Raw genomic sequence first — 14,682 nt, 5'->3', positions numbered from 1 at the left:
ATAAAATGGTAATATGCCTTACACTGCCTCATAACGAAAAATAAAATTTCATAAAAGAGATGAGTAGAAGGAATATTTTAAAATTTCAACTTTTCTTCCAACTCTCAGTGGGGCCCAAAAATGATTTTAATGGCACACAGCTGTAATTTATAAATCTAATCATGCCCCAACCTTGTCATAAAAGGATGCAGTGCCTCTCTGGCCCTGAGTCTAGTGAACTTGATGGGAATCAAGCTTCAATTCATTTGCTTTTTTGTGAGTCATTCACCAAGCATGTATGGACTGCCTGAAATATATGGAATGTACTCTCACAGTAGGGTTTTAGGTCCTGGAGGGGGATTAACATTATGGTCATGGTCATGGTCATCATGGAGTTTGGAAACAATCTGGAACGAAGACATCTGCATGAAATGTTAAGTAACAATACAGAGATATATGTTCTTACACATCCAGATTGCTGGTATAGGTACTTAGCAAATGGCTAAGAAAGCACATGGAAGCAGTTCTGATGAGCTGGATTTCAGGATAGAGAACAGAGGGGCAAAGGTCAGTCCAAAAAAAGGAATAGGTCATGTTAAAGGGGCAATATTTTAAGTTTCAATTATATTTTAGTTTAGTATTATGGGGCTGTATGTGTGGAAAACTTCAAATTTACTGTAGACAAAGCATAATCTTCTCTTGGACTGTTGAATGGAGAGATAGGAAAAACGAATGCCAGGATAAAAAGGAATGTAAATAGTTGACTCTAAGATGGCATATTTGCTGTGGTTATGTTTTATTTATTCATTAAACATATTATGAATGCCTGCCATGTCCCAGGAAGTATGCAGTGCGCTGGTGTGACAGTAGTAAACACATCGGACATAGTTCTTCACTCCTATAAAACTATTAAGAATATGGTTCTAGGGAAGTCCTGGTGGCCCTGCGGTTTAGCACCGCCTGCAGCCCAGCTCATGATCCTGGACTCCCGGATTGAGTCCCACGTCAGGCTCCCTGCATGGAGCCTGCTTCTCCCTCTGCCTCTCTCTCTCTCTCTATTTGTGTCTCTCATGAATAAATAAACAAAATCTTGAAAAAAAAAAAAAAGAATATGGTTCTGATAGGGGTGCCTGGATGGCTAAGTCTTTTACCTTGGGTCATGATCTCAGTTACTTCTGCCCACCCCACTCCCTGCCCTCTCCCTGCATTTTCAATCTCTCTCAAAAAAGAAACACCTTTTATGTTGGTTTATTGAGATTTATTTATTTGAGAAAGAGAGAGTGCACAGAGAAGGGAGAAGCAGATTCCCTGCTGAGCAGGGAACCGATGCAGGACTCAATCCTAGGACCCTGAGATCATGACCTGAGTGGAAGATAGACACTTAATTGACTAAGCCACCCAGGCGCCCCCAAAATATGGTTCTGATAAAACTTTTTATGATTAATTTATCTTTCACTCTGTATACATATAAAGGCAGCTAATTAGTACATATGTCCATTAAAATAAAGTTAAAAATAGTGGAAGATAGAATCTAGATGGCAATGTCTCTTGAATGAGTCCATCATAGAAATAAACATTAATATAAATTCTTCACATGGATCTTTTTTTCTCAGTCAGATACTGTGATGTGATGGCTTTCAACTTTTCCTTAACAGAACCCACAGTAAGAAATGTATTTTATATCAAGTCTTGGTATACACAGATACAAATAGGAAACAAAAGTTTCATAAGAAAATAAAGAAGTGAAATTATGAAGTGTGTAGAAAAGATGGTCTATATAATAGATGGTATCAGGACATAGAAAACAATAAATTTGTCCTTACTTCACACTATGGTAGAAATCCTGGTATGGTAGAAATCAACCATAATGATATTAGAAAGCTAGTTGCCAAATGAAAAATTTAACGTTTTAATTTAGAGGAGAATATATCAAGTAACCTTGAGCTATGGAAGATGTCTTAAACAATACAGGAAAACACACACTCTACAGCAAAGGATAAAAAATTGTCAGCATTAAAGTAAAGACAAAGAAATCTTTATATATCCAATAATCAAATGCAAAAAGAAAGACCAACACTTTCACTTTGTGTAGCCAACAAGAGCTTTTAAAAAGTCAACAATATATAGATTTCTTCAAATTAAAAAAAAAAACACAATGAACAATACATATTAATGGAAAAAGTATATGAGCAGGTGATTAATATCAACAAATCCATCAAAATGCAACAAATCCCTAAAAAATTAAAAATGCTCAACTTCCCTACTGGCCAAATATAGAGATGCTATTACATAGCTATCAGTTTGGTAAAACTAGTTTCATAGTACAGGTACTCATTAGAATGTGAGTTCTCATATATTGCTGGTGGAAATGTAAATCACACTTGAGGAGCAATTTGGCAAAATATAATATTAGAGATGTTCTTGCATATATATTTGAGTAGACATATACAAAAACACTTTTTGCATCATTGCCAAATCAAAATGTGAGAAAGAAGCTAAAAGTCTATCAATAGGATAAATAATTAAATCATGACATATTGAACAAAGGAATATTATATAGAAGTTAAAATCAGATACTTGCATCACTGTAAGTAAATCTCACGAAATAAGCCTGGATGATAGAAGCTGACTATATAAAAATAAAAGGGTAAAATTTATGTATTTCAAATATGCTCTGTTGTACTGTATTTACATGAACTGCAACATTTTTACTATAAATGTTTGGTAACCATAAACCTAAATTCAGAATAGTGGTTTCTACTTGTGTTGGATGATCCCAAAACCATCCTCAGACTTGAGGGTCTGCTCGAATGACTCAGACCAAGAAAAGCTTTTATACTCATGGTTGTGGTTTATTTCACAGAGAAAGGATCCAGATTCAAATCAGCAAAGGGGCAAGACACATGGAGAGAAGTCCAGGAGAATCCAGGGGCAAGTGTCCCTGTGTCTTCTCCCTTGGGTGACAACACATGTGAAGCATTGCCAATCAGAAAAGTTCACCTGAGTCTTATTAGGTGCCTGAGTGTCTGCATGAGACTCTAGCCCTCAGCTGCTTAGACTTGAGCCTCCAGAGGGGGGAAAAAAAAAAAAAAGTCCCTACTGATCAAATTGGTGCCACCTGATGAAAGACTTCAGCAACATAAAACCACTCTTATCAAATAGACTATTCCAAGACTCTCCTAGGAATCAGCTGAGGGCCAATCCCAAAGACAAGTCTTCCTTGGAACTGTGCAGAATTTGAGCAACACCACTTCTGCTGGGTTAATGCCTTCTCCCGTACTTCTAGAAAGGTAGGACAGGGCTGGGATCAGCAGAGGATACAAGGGCTTCAAGGTGAAATGGAGTTTATTCCTTAAGCTGGTTTAGACTGGGTAGACACGACCATGTCTGTAAGGGGTTCCATCACCACCACCACAGTAATAACTTCTAGTCTCTACTGAGTGGCAGGGAGCATGCTGGGGGCTTCACAGGCACTAAACCCTTCCATCCTCACAACGCACCCATCTCATCAGTGAAGGAAACTTAGCCAAGGTCACACGATTCCTAAATGGAGCATGAGGCAAGGGACAAGGCTGTATGAGTGCAAGATGTGCCTGTGTAACCATAAAGCTCTGCTGTGATTCACAGCCCCCCTTATCTCTAGCAATTTTTATGCTTCTATTGTGCCTTGTATATAACTTTATGGTTGCATTTGTCACATTATGGAATGATCTGTGGCTGTCTCCTTTACCAAGCGATATGTTCCTTGAGGTCTTATGGAATCCTAATACCCTAGTGAAGTGCCAAGTATATAGTAGGGGTTAAAGACATTTATTTAATAAATTACTTATAAGACTATAGATTTTACTATTTCCTTGAGGTATATAATTCAGTCTTTAAAAAAAGTAGTGTATAGGAAATCACAGTGAGAAATGCTGATGGGGGTGGGTGGTTAAGCCTTCAGATACCTTCATTTTATTGTATTTTAATGAGAACAACAAATGATTCAGTCAAATGTATAAGCTACTGTTGTTTATTTATTTGGGTAGTCACCAGATTATTTTCATGGAAATATATTAGCATTTCAATGTGGAAGTGGAAGCTATAAATTAAAAATCCAGTGTTACGTTTTTATTACATTTTTAACCAAATGAATAAATATTCGATAGTATTTTGATTATAATAATCTATAATACATATTAAGGACTCACATGCACTTGCTTATTTCTGTTTACTTTATAAACACAGTCCATACAAACACATTTCTATGTGTCTTCCTTCTTTCCTTCCTTTTTTTTTTTTTTTTTTATTTTTCCCATTTGCAAAGCTATTTTCACATTCTCTAAGAAAATGTCCACTATAGATCACTGGAGAAAGAAAACATACAACTTTTACCTAGTTAGTTCCTGTTTTAAATTATTGAATTGCATTGAATGTAAAACGAAGATGTATCTGAGATACTGTTCAAGGCAGACCTACTCAGCATTTAACTTATCACCTTTTAAAGGGGTTGCCAAAAAAGATGTTGTCTTTTGACAAAATAGCCTTCTTCCTTATTTGTTACACTCAATCTCTACAAAAAATTATTACCTCAACTTTTCCTTGTTTTTCTTTCATTTTAAACACTTTACCTGCTCATGTTCTTCAATTTGGGGTTTATTTGACTTCTATGGCAAAGAAAATGACCCTTTCTTACATTAAATCCTGAGGTTGGCAATGTAAGTTAACAAATGCATTTCCAAGCACTTCAGGAGGGACACATGAATCACAACAATAAACATTTGAGCCTTAAACACTGACTCTTATTTTTCTTGTTTTTAGATTCAACACTGTTATGGCAAATAAAAGCCCAGGCCCTTGGTACCAAAATTAGTATTAGAAGGAATTCATTGTAAGAAAAGTGCCCTCGTGAGTAGGTACATAGGGTTAGTCCAATACTGTTCCAAAAGGAAATCTTGCTTTGCATTCTAGCAAACACAAAAATATCCCACAAAGGAGGCAGACATCATCTTCTATCATCCCACCCTAAATGAAAGAAAGAAAGCAAGCTGAAAATTGTTAGAAGAGTTGATTTCACTACATGTTTATGTTAATAGGGTATTTGACTTTTGAATGCTTCATAAACCTTGTTATGCTCTGTGCTATTTGAGGGAGTAAAACAGCTGGAATGCTGCCAGAAGCCTTAATTGGAATCAGCTTAGCAGGGGCTGACAAGGTTTCCTAGTGTTTAGTTTCAAACTTATTATAAAAATGCAAAATTATGTGCCATTTATTTTCTATTCCTCTTTGGTTTATGCCTGTAAAGGTAAGACTTAGCTGCATTAGGAAATAAACTCATTTTTCCCTTGTCTGCCCTAGGCTAGTGCTCTGAATCCAGCAGCATGGGTATTGTTTTTGCTAATTAGCTATGGCCTCACTTCCGATGCAGCAGAGAATGTCACAGAGATCCTTCCCCCATGCATTTTGATTTTTGGCTAAATGATCACTCAACTGGCCAACCCATGGTTGAGTTACTGAGCTATGTGGTCAATCTGTCACCAATGTGGTGGGCAAGGCCACAGAAATATGGTCAAAATCACTCTGGGGGGCTCTTAGTTTTCTCCTACCAAAGGGTCATATTTGCTCTTGGTCAAATATCACAGTCAGGCTTTTTGGTTTTATTTCAAGCCATGAGAAATAGATGAGTTTTATGCTTTCTGCCAATTTTTAGGGAATTAAATTCTTTTTATTTTGTTTTTTAGTTGGGCTTTTCAGTTTCAATTGGCTCCAGTGTTTCAACCTGTCTATATTGCTTATTATACTCTTGTCTGGCATTGGAAAAAATAATTTAGTTCCTTAAAAAGAATGAAGTGCCTTTATGTGCTAATGACACCAACACATATATGAACATAATTCATGTCTTGAGATTATTAATCTGTTTGGGATGCAACAGAAGTTTGAACAAATAATTTAGAATTAATAATGATGAGGTTCTGATTCAAAATGTTGTCTGGTTAGCTGACCCAGAGGCAGCCTACCTTAGCTGTTTGCAAAAATATCCATGAAGGCATAGAAAAAGGATTAAAAACTCAACCTAGGTGTTTTCTTGTTCCACACTGGAATTCATAACTCCATCCTAAAAACAAGTTAAAAGCCAAAAAGACTAAAAAGTCAACAACTTCTAGATTCATAAAAGAAAGGTGCAGACTAAGGGTAATCCACTGTCATCCATGACTGGAAAGACAAACAGGTGAATATGGGTGTCATGGCTTACTAGAGCAGAGACTCACAAGCAGAAGCCACCTTGGAAACCAAGACCTGGGTAGAAAGCCTGAACTGTAATTGGTGATTGCTAGAGGCTCAGTGTAGATACCCCTGGGAGTCAGAAACTCAAGGGGGGATCCTGTCACCGGTGGGCCCTCACAATATTGTGAGATTTACCTCCAGGAACTCGACCAGGTTCCCAGAGTAAATATCCAGGAAAAAAATTCTGTTTCTAGCAGAGGAAGGGGTAAAAGGAATTTTGAAATACAGCAGAGCACTCTGTTCTTAAGTCCTGCCTGTAGGGCAGACTAGTTGACCAGAGCCTAACCTGCTGGGGTGTTTTCAGAGCCTGGCTGACCTGGGGAAGGAAAATACCCAACTCTAGCTTACTCTCACCATCCTGTCCCACCTAAGGGAAAAAGAAAAAACTGAGAAACACTTGTGTTGTCCATAGTCCAGAGGTACAGGCTCACTAGAAAACCTTTCATATCCCTGGACAACTCTTGACCTCCCCTGCACCTCACTACCATATCACTAAAGGACTATCCTAAGCAGTTCATTTTTACCCAGTACATCCTATCTGGTTATCAAGAAAAGATGGTAAGGCAAATAGCAAAATGAGACATCAGAACCAGACTTGGCAGGGACATTGGGATTATCAGACTGGGAATTTAAAACAACTATGATTAATATGCCAAGGGCTCTAATGGGTAAAGTCGTATGCAAGAACAGATGGGCAGTGTGAGGAGAGAGATAAGAATCTTAAGAAAGAAACAAAAAGAAATGCTAGAGATCAACAACACTGACAGAAATGAAGAATTCCATCTCTGATGGGATCATTAGTAGGATGGGCACAGCTTGATCACTCTCCTTCCAGTCAGGGTTTTGCTGCACCAGGCCTCAGCACGGGGGAACATGACTTCTGCATTGCAAAATCCAATGACCTCTTCTTGGCTTTCATTTGACCCGGGGCATCCAGTAACATTTTATACTGCAATGTTCATTCCTGCTGTCCTGCTACATGTTCTTCATTTGGCTTTCAGGACACTGTGTTCCCTTCCCACCACTTCATCACCCCTTCCCATTCTTCTTTTCTGGTTCCTACAACCTTTTCCTATCTCTTAATGTTGGTATGCCCCACAGCCCTTGGTCCTCTTCTCTCCACTATTTCTATTTATTATTCCCAACTTCATCCAGTTTTGTGGCTCAAGATACCATCTATGTTCTGACATGTCTCCAAAGCTTACACTCCAACTGAACATCCTACTGCACGCCAGTCTCCTCTATCCAATTTAGGTCAATGGTGGAAGGGGTGACATGGAGCATCTGTATTTCACGTAATTGTTCAAAGATACAGACTGATAGAAGTTCCACCATCTGTAAATGAGGAAGTCAGAAGGTCGTGCACCACATCTTATGCTTCATTCCAGAAGTGAGATGCATCACAGGAACACTCGAATGCCCTCACATACCTACCTGCAAGAGGCTTGGGAATATCCATGGGTGAGCATGTGATATACTGCTACATCAGACTATAGGTGATACTCTATTTATAAGAAAGAAAGTGTGTGTGTGTACACATTTATAAAATATATATATATAATCTATATATTTATACACAGATATAGGCAATAGAATTATGTTTTCATTTATGCTTTGTCTTTTTCTGCATTTTCTATTTTTCATAATGAACATTTATTGCCTTTGCAATAATAAAAATGTTAATTTTGATTCTACAACTAAAAGCAAATGCGGGGGCCAGAGTTTGGCAGTCCTCTGTACAACATTAGGCCTTAATGAAAGGGATAAGGAAGATGAGGGCACGGAGATGGAAAGACAATGGACACAGGGCTGGAGAAGATTTACCAGGGAAGGAAATGTGGAAGATATTTGTGGAGAAAATTTTAAGAGAAAAAAACTAATTTGCAGAAGAATTCCTAAGTGCCATGGGGGAGGAAACTAGGAAGTGGATTTGGGACTGCTGGCCCAGCTTTGCTGGGTATGGCTTGGCTCCTGTGAGAGGGGAGGAGTGGTAAATGTAAAGAAGTGATTCACAGATGTGAAGAAGCAGAGATAAAAAGAAAACGGTGGCCATGCAAATGGGGCTGCAGCGGTGGACAGAGATTATATTGTGTAGAAGGTGAAATGTACTGAGCTGTTATCTTAAGCAGATAAGCCTATGAAAGAAGCTGGTCTGGGCTGTAACCTCAGTATTATTAAGGAATGTATAAGTGTACACACATGTTGCTAGCTCCAAGAGATAAAACAGGTAATCGTATAAAGTGCTATATACTTAGAGGAAAAGCTACATAAGTGATTGTAAGACAGATTGGTTTTAGGATGGTGATACCTGGATATGACAGAGGGTGATGCAAATGTCACTTGAATTTATAAGACGAGATTTGATACTGATTCTTTTCTTGGTGGCAGAAGGAGTGGCTCTTTCTGTCATACCCAAGGTAGAAGCTGTGTACTGATACTGGCAGCCTGAAGTTGAAGTGAGGGCCATTGCCATGTCTTGATGCAAAAAAGATGGATCCCACTGTCCAATACAGGGCAGTTTATTTGATTCTGAAATTGGCATCTATTGATTCTCGGATAAATCTATTCATATTACTTGAATTTATGAATGTATTTTTTAAATAATCCAACAGACCTTGAACAATCACTAACACGAGGACACACCATGATCAGGAAAATGTCCTCTGCATTTGGCAATTTAAGGACAATTGGTCACTGTCTCCTGAAGAGTTTCAGAAGATTAATGTGATGGAAGCCACTTTGATAGGTTGGCTGAGGAGTAAATCTGAGGAGAGGATATAGGAAAAAACTAGTGTGCACAGCTCTTTTAAGAGGCTTCACTTCAAAGGGACTAAGGGATATCTCTTCATTAAGGGAATGTGCAAGTGTGTATTTTTTTTTTTGTATGTACACATGGAAAGAGTTAAAAGACTTCCACATCAGGTATGTATTTCTCACATTAATTTTATCAAAATTTTTTTAAATTTTATTTTATTTATGATAGTCACACAGAGAGAGAGAGAGAGGCAGAGACATAGGCAGAGGGAGAAGCAGGCTCCATGCACCGGGAGCCCGATGTGGGATTCGATCCCGGGTCTCCAGGATTGCGCCCTGGGCCAAAGGCAGGCGCTAAACTGCTGCGCCACCCAGGGATCCCTCACATTAACTTTAAATATTTGTGTAAGTTGAACAGTTGTTCCTTTTGGCCCTTTAGAATTTTGTAGATGTAGAAAATGTAGATTTGTCTTTAAACGGTGGAAGCTAACCTAAGGTTAGAAGTGTCTTGGAAACTAAGGCAAGACCAAGCAATCTTCAAACTTATATTCATTCTTTAATTATTTTTCAACATGTCATTTATAAAGAGAAATAACACAGTTGAAGGAATCCAAATAAGAGGGGGTCTGCTGGAACAGAACTTTTCTTTAGAAGCATTTTGTCTCTGGCCCACAATTTTGCACTTGGGCCAAGAAGGGCAGAGTTGCAGCTAACTCCATACCTTCTTGACTAACTCTCAATTGTTCTACCTTGAGCATGTGTCTTAAGGGTTCCACCTTCATCCCAAGTGCCTACAGAGCAGTCCTTCCAAAAACAGAGTCATGTTCCTTAGAGACTTCCTGGCAGATACATTTTTCCCATCTCATTAAACTACCTGTGAATTTTAGCTCCCTCCTCTAAATTAGCTTTCTGAGTATCTGACCAGCTCCTGCCCCCCAACATATGCCCCTCACCCCCAATGCAGTTTTGCTCACAATCTCCAAACTTTAGATTGTTGGATTTTGGTTGATTAACTCTTTGTTAAACACATACTCCTTTATTCATCTACCCTGTTAGCAAATCCTCTGGTTTCATATTTTGCAGGAAGTTTTAAGATGAGATGATGAACTGACTGAGCAAGAGGCATGGCTAGGCAGTCGTAAAATACAAGATCTACTGATTTCAGCCACTTTGCTTACAGTACTTACAACCAGGCTCTAGATGAGTGATTAAGCTACTATCACCAGTACATGGAGAGACTCTATGGCAAACATGAGGAATAATTCAACAGTCAAACACTGATAGTGAACAGGAGGAGAAATACCTTCAAATTATTCTGGCTATAAAAAAATCAAGGGAATGAAACAAACCAGAGAGTCCAGACAGGATAAGCATGTGGAAATTATTTTCTTTTTCCTCTGAAAAACCGTATTGTTGTTTTTGCCCTTTTAAAGAGTATAAGCTAAAGGCCCCTTACTAAGACCTCGACCTGACATTGCCATTAAAGAAATGGATTATAAAAGAGCAGAAAACGCCAGCCCTGGAGGTTCTGTGAAAATACTGGTCATGGGGAATAGGAATTGGAAAGCAAAGACTGTTCGTGCCGAATTTATCTTCTCCGGTGCAAAGGCTTTCTGCTTCCTCTCCCCCTCAAGCCCATGGGTGGAAGCAATGAAATTCACTGACATAACTGGGCCAGTTGCTTTTTATTTCAAGTATGCTGTGAGGAATACTTGAAAGCAATCATCTGTGCTCAGTAATTGGCTGATAAAGCTCAATATCCTCAGCAATTACAGTCACTGTTCATTCAGGAAATCCTCCATACATCATTTGAAAGCAGGGCAAAATTGTAAATTATTCTAATACCAACCTGTGTAACACAAGTAGAACATACTGTTATAGTGTGGGGAATAGCTTTAGATGCCAAATGGAAATTCTAGTCAGAGAACACACAGGTCACTGCAGTTTCAAGGGGAACCGTGACGGACAGGAGTTTGGGGAGGACAGATGGACGCAGTGAATGTGGGTTAGTCCCAAAGCAAACTGGCCTGCAGGAGAGGTCACCCAGGAATGAGATGTTGAGGGCCACGGTGAGATTTACAAAAAGAACAAACCACCACAGATACCCGACCCAAGATTCAGACTCCAGAAGTGGTGAACTGAATATGCCTGGAAAGAACATGATTGAGATGCGGAGAGCAGATTGCTAGAGTGACACAAACGAAACAGTAAGTGACTAGGTGTCTCTTAAGAAGAGCCAACTGAGTGTGTGGGTACAAAGCACAAGAATGAGAAGCGCTTAATTTCTCATTATGCATTTAGTGCAGAATAGTTAAAGCTGGGTCGTATCAAGGTCAACTCTGATTTTTCAACTTACAAGTCAAGTGTCTAAGGCATGAGAAGCTAAGAGACTTGTCCAAGGTAATACTACTAGCAACTGGTAGAGTTGAAAGGAAAACTCTAGTCCTGAAATTCAGTCATCTTTTCAACATAATGTGTGGCTTTCCTTCTCAGTGTTTTCCTACTCAGTGTGATTATTATTTCATAGATATTAATCAGGTTTGTGGTCACCAGACCTGTTTTATGGGTCTACATTTTAGTATGTTCCTTGTCCACTTCTTCCTAGGACTATCCAATCAGTTAAATAGTCCATCAAAGATCCCTGCTTGTTAAAATATTATGAACAAGATTTTGTCCCTGCTGGACCCTCTTGTCTTTGGATAATTACTGTCTTTTGCTCTCTGCTATTCAGGGAGTCAATCTCACCAGGAATTACTCGGCGTCTAACCCCCACCATCATCATACCTGACCTTCATAGGGGTGATGCATGGAGCTTTGTGGAGCCACTTGTGTTTCTTCCCTAAGATATTTCTAGGTGAATTAATGAAGAGAATGTTCTTTGGACCCTCCAGTAATGTGTGTGTGTGTGTGTGTGTGTGTGTGTGTGTGTGTAGGGATGATTTAGCAGGACATATCCACTCTTATATTTTTATCTTCCTAAGTTTGGCTTTCCTCTTCTATCTCTATATAGGGACGATCTGGCCTCTCAATCAAATTAAATTTAACCTACTGTTAAGTCCAGGTTTTGGTCAACAAACCGAGAAAAAAAGTATTACAACTAGTGACACAGTCCAACATGTTAAATCCAGAACCTCTAGTAAGTGCTCACATATCACTAAATTCTTTTTCACATATCAATAAATCTGATGACTAAATATTCTGTCCTCCTAGATCAAACTTCCTTAGAATCCATTCCCATACGTATTTCCTGGGTTCATGCCAAAAATAATTAATGAGATAAATAAACAATAGAGGTTAACAAAGGTTTGCAATTCTCTTGGTGCATAAACTATTTCTCTCCATATTTGTCTTTGAACTTCTCACCCTGAAGCATACTGATATCTGATCCTAGCTGTGGGAAAATGGGGTGCCTAGAGTGAGTCTTGAGAAGAGTAAGCATCTACGTGGAAGACAACTGCTCCAAGAGGGGTTGCAATGTTGTCTTTAAGAAGGTACCGGTGTTTTTAAAACTCAGGAGGGCAGCTTCTACTGCCAAGGGAGGACGAAAGATCCCGTATTCTCTGCTTTCTCTCAGTCCATTTGTCAATTTTGAGTGTAAGATCATTATGAGGAATAAGTGTGTTTTTTATGTGTGTATATATCTGCCTTACCAGATTAAGTTTTTTGAGTGCTGAGATTATATATAATTCAGCTGTGAATCAGTGTCTGGCAGATAGAAGGCACTAAATAAATGTTGATGGAATAATGACACTGAAGAGGTCTATTGACTTCTAAGTGCTTTGGCAAATATCCACTGTTTATTATTCTGGAAATGTATAAATGTCCACTTTTATAAGTCTGCTATGGCTCTCACTAATCTTTTCCCCTCTACCTCCTTGACTCTCTCTTTTTCTCTTTTACATGGGTCACTGATCCGTGGTGCTGTACAGAGACATTTCTAGTCTATTCTATGACTAGAAGGAAATAACTTACAGAATGAGTGTCAATTTGGGGAAAAAAGGTGTCCCCAAATGGGAAGACATTATTGCTTATTTTCTATTTTGGAACATCAGGACATCCACTGGCTTCAGGAAAACAAGCCGTGTTCCTTGGCACTCCTGTGATATGTTTGCCACAGTGCCTTAGGTCCATGGCCAGCCAGAACAGATGATGGCTGTATCTGAATTCTTTATGGAGTTCAAAGGCTTCCTTATAATCCCACTAGAAATCTCCAATAGTAGCAAGTATTGCAGACTCCAGGAATTTAATTTTGACAAGCGCCTCTAAGCCTTTGGTGACATGTCTGTGAGAGAACCTGGGAACCTATTGCCCTTGGTGGCTCAAGTGGAGTCCCACTGACAGGGAGTTCTGGAGTCTGTTAAATTGGGAAAAATTTAGCAAATGAATTCTGAGACACTGTAGAGAGATGAAATCTTCAATAAAGAGTCTTGGAAGGAAATCACTCAGGTCAAATAGAAGGGATGAGGCAGGAATAAGAAAAAGAAGACACCAGTTCTTTTTTTTATTTTTTATTTTTTTAAAATTATTTATTTATTTATTTATGATAGTCACACACACAGAGAGAGAGAGAGGCAGAGACACAGGCAGAGGGAGAAGCAGGCTCCATGCACCGGGAGCCCGACGTGGGACTCGATCCAGGGTCTCCCAGATCACGCCCTGGGCCAAAGGCAGGCGCCAAACTGCTGCACCACCCAGGGATCCCAGAAGACACCAGTTCTGGTCCCATTCTGTCTTTCCCATCTGCCAGTAGGGAACTGGGGACATCCCCCTGAATCAGGAGCAGGTCTTGTGATGGTTTTCTGCTACAGAAATGTAAGAGGATGTTTTAGGGAGGTTTCTAGAAAATATTTATTTTCTCCCTAACAAGAAGGAGAAAGCTCTAATCTTGACTCTCCAACCAGCTTCTTTCTCCTACCCCTTTCCCTTTTCCTCTCTTCAGATGTGGTCATGGTACTTGGACCTATAGCAGCCACTGCAAAATCATGAGGTAACATGTTTAAGAAATAAAAAAAATTACTAAAGATGATAAACAGGAGGATGTGAAGAATCTGGATCATGTTAAGCTACTATTCAGTAATAATAGCTTAACTCTGACGATCATTTTCCTACACCTAAAGAGAGTGTTTTTTTTAAATCTAAAAAGAAAATCAATAAATATGGTATGCTATTTGATCTACTTGCAGGATCTTAGGAAAATATTCAATTTCCCTGGACCTCAGTTTCCTGAACTATAAAATGGAAATAATGAGTTCCTCACAAATATAAATCAAGTAAGATATGCAGGTAAAGATGCTAGATGAATATAAATTTCTTCCCAAGAGAAATAAGTGTACTCTGCATAAAAATACTGCATTTCAGAACATGAGATTTTTTTTTTAAATGAGAGAGTGACATTCACATTTAGAAAGCAGGAACTCATGAGACAGTAATTATTATATTCATTCTTTCCAAAGATTCACTTATTAATCTTTAGCAAATTATTTAACCTCTCTAACCTATTCTTTCACATGGGTCAGATTAGAGATGTAATGCTTCTCCTACCTGAGGAATGGGGCTGTTCTGAATATTGAAGCTGGCAAAATATTGAAAACTGAAAGGAAAATACTGTGATATGTAAATGTATAATGTTAATATATTATTAATATAATATATATTTGTATATGAGACTAGCATGTCCCTTTTTAC

This window comes from Canis aureus, chromosome 1, assembly GCF_053574225.1.
Source record: "Canis aureus isolate CA01 chromosome 1, VMU_Caureus_v.1.0, whole genome shotgun sequence".
Classification (NCBI taxonomy): domain Eukaryota; kingdom Metazoa; phylum Chordata; class Mammalia; order Carnivora; family Canidae; genus Canis; species Canis aureus.
This window is presented reverse-complemented; position numbering follows the sequence as displayed.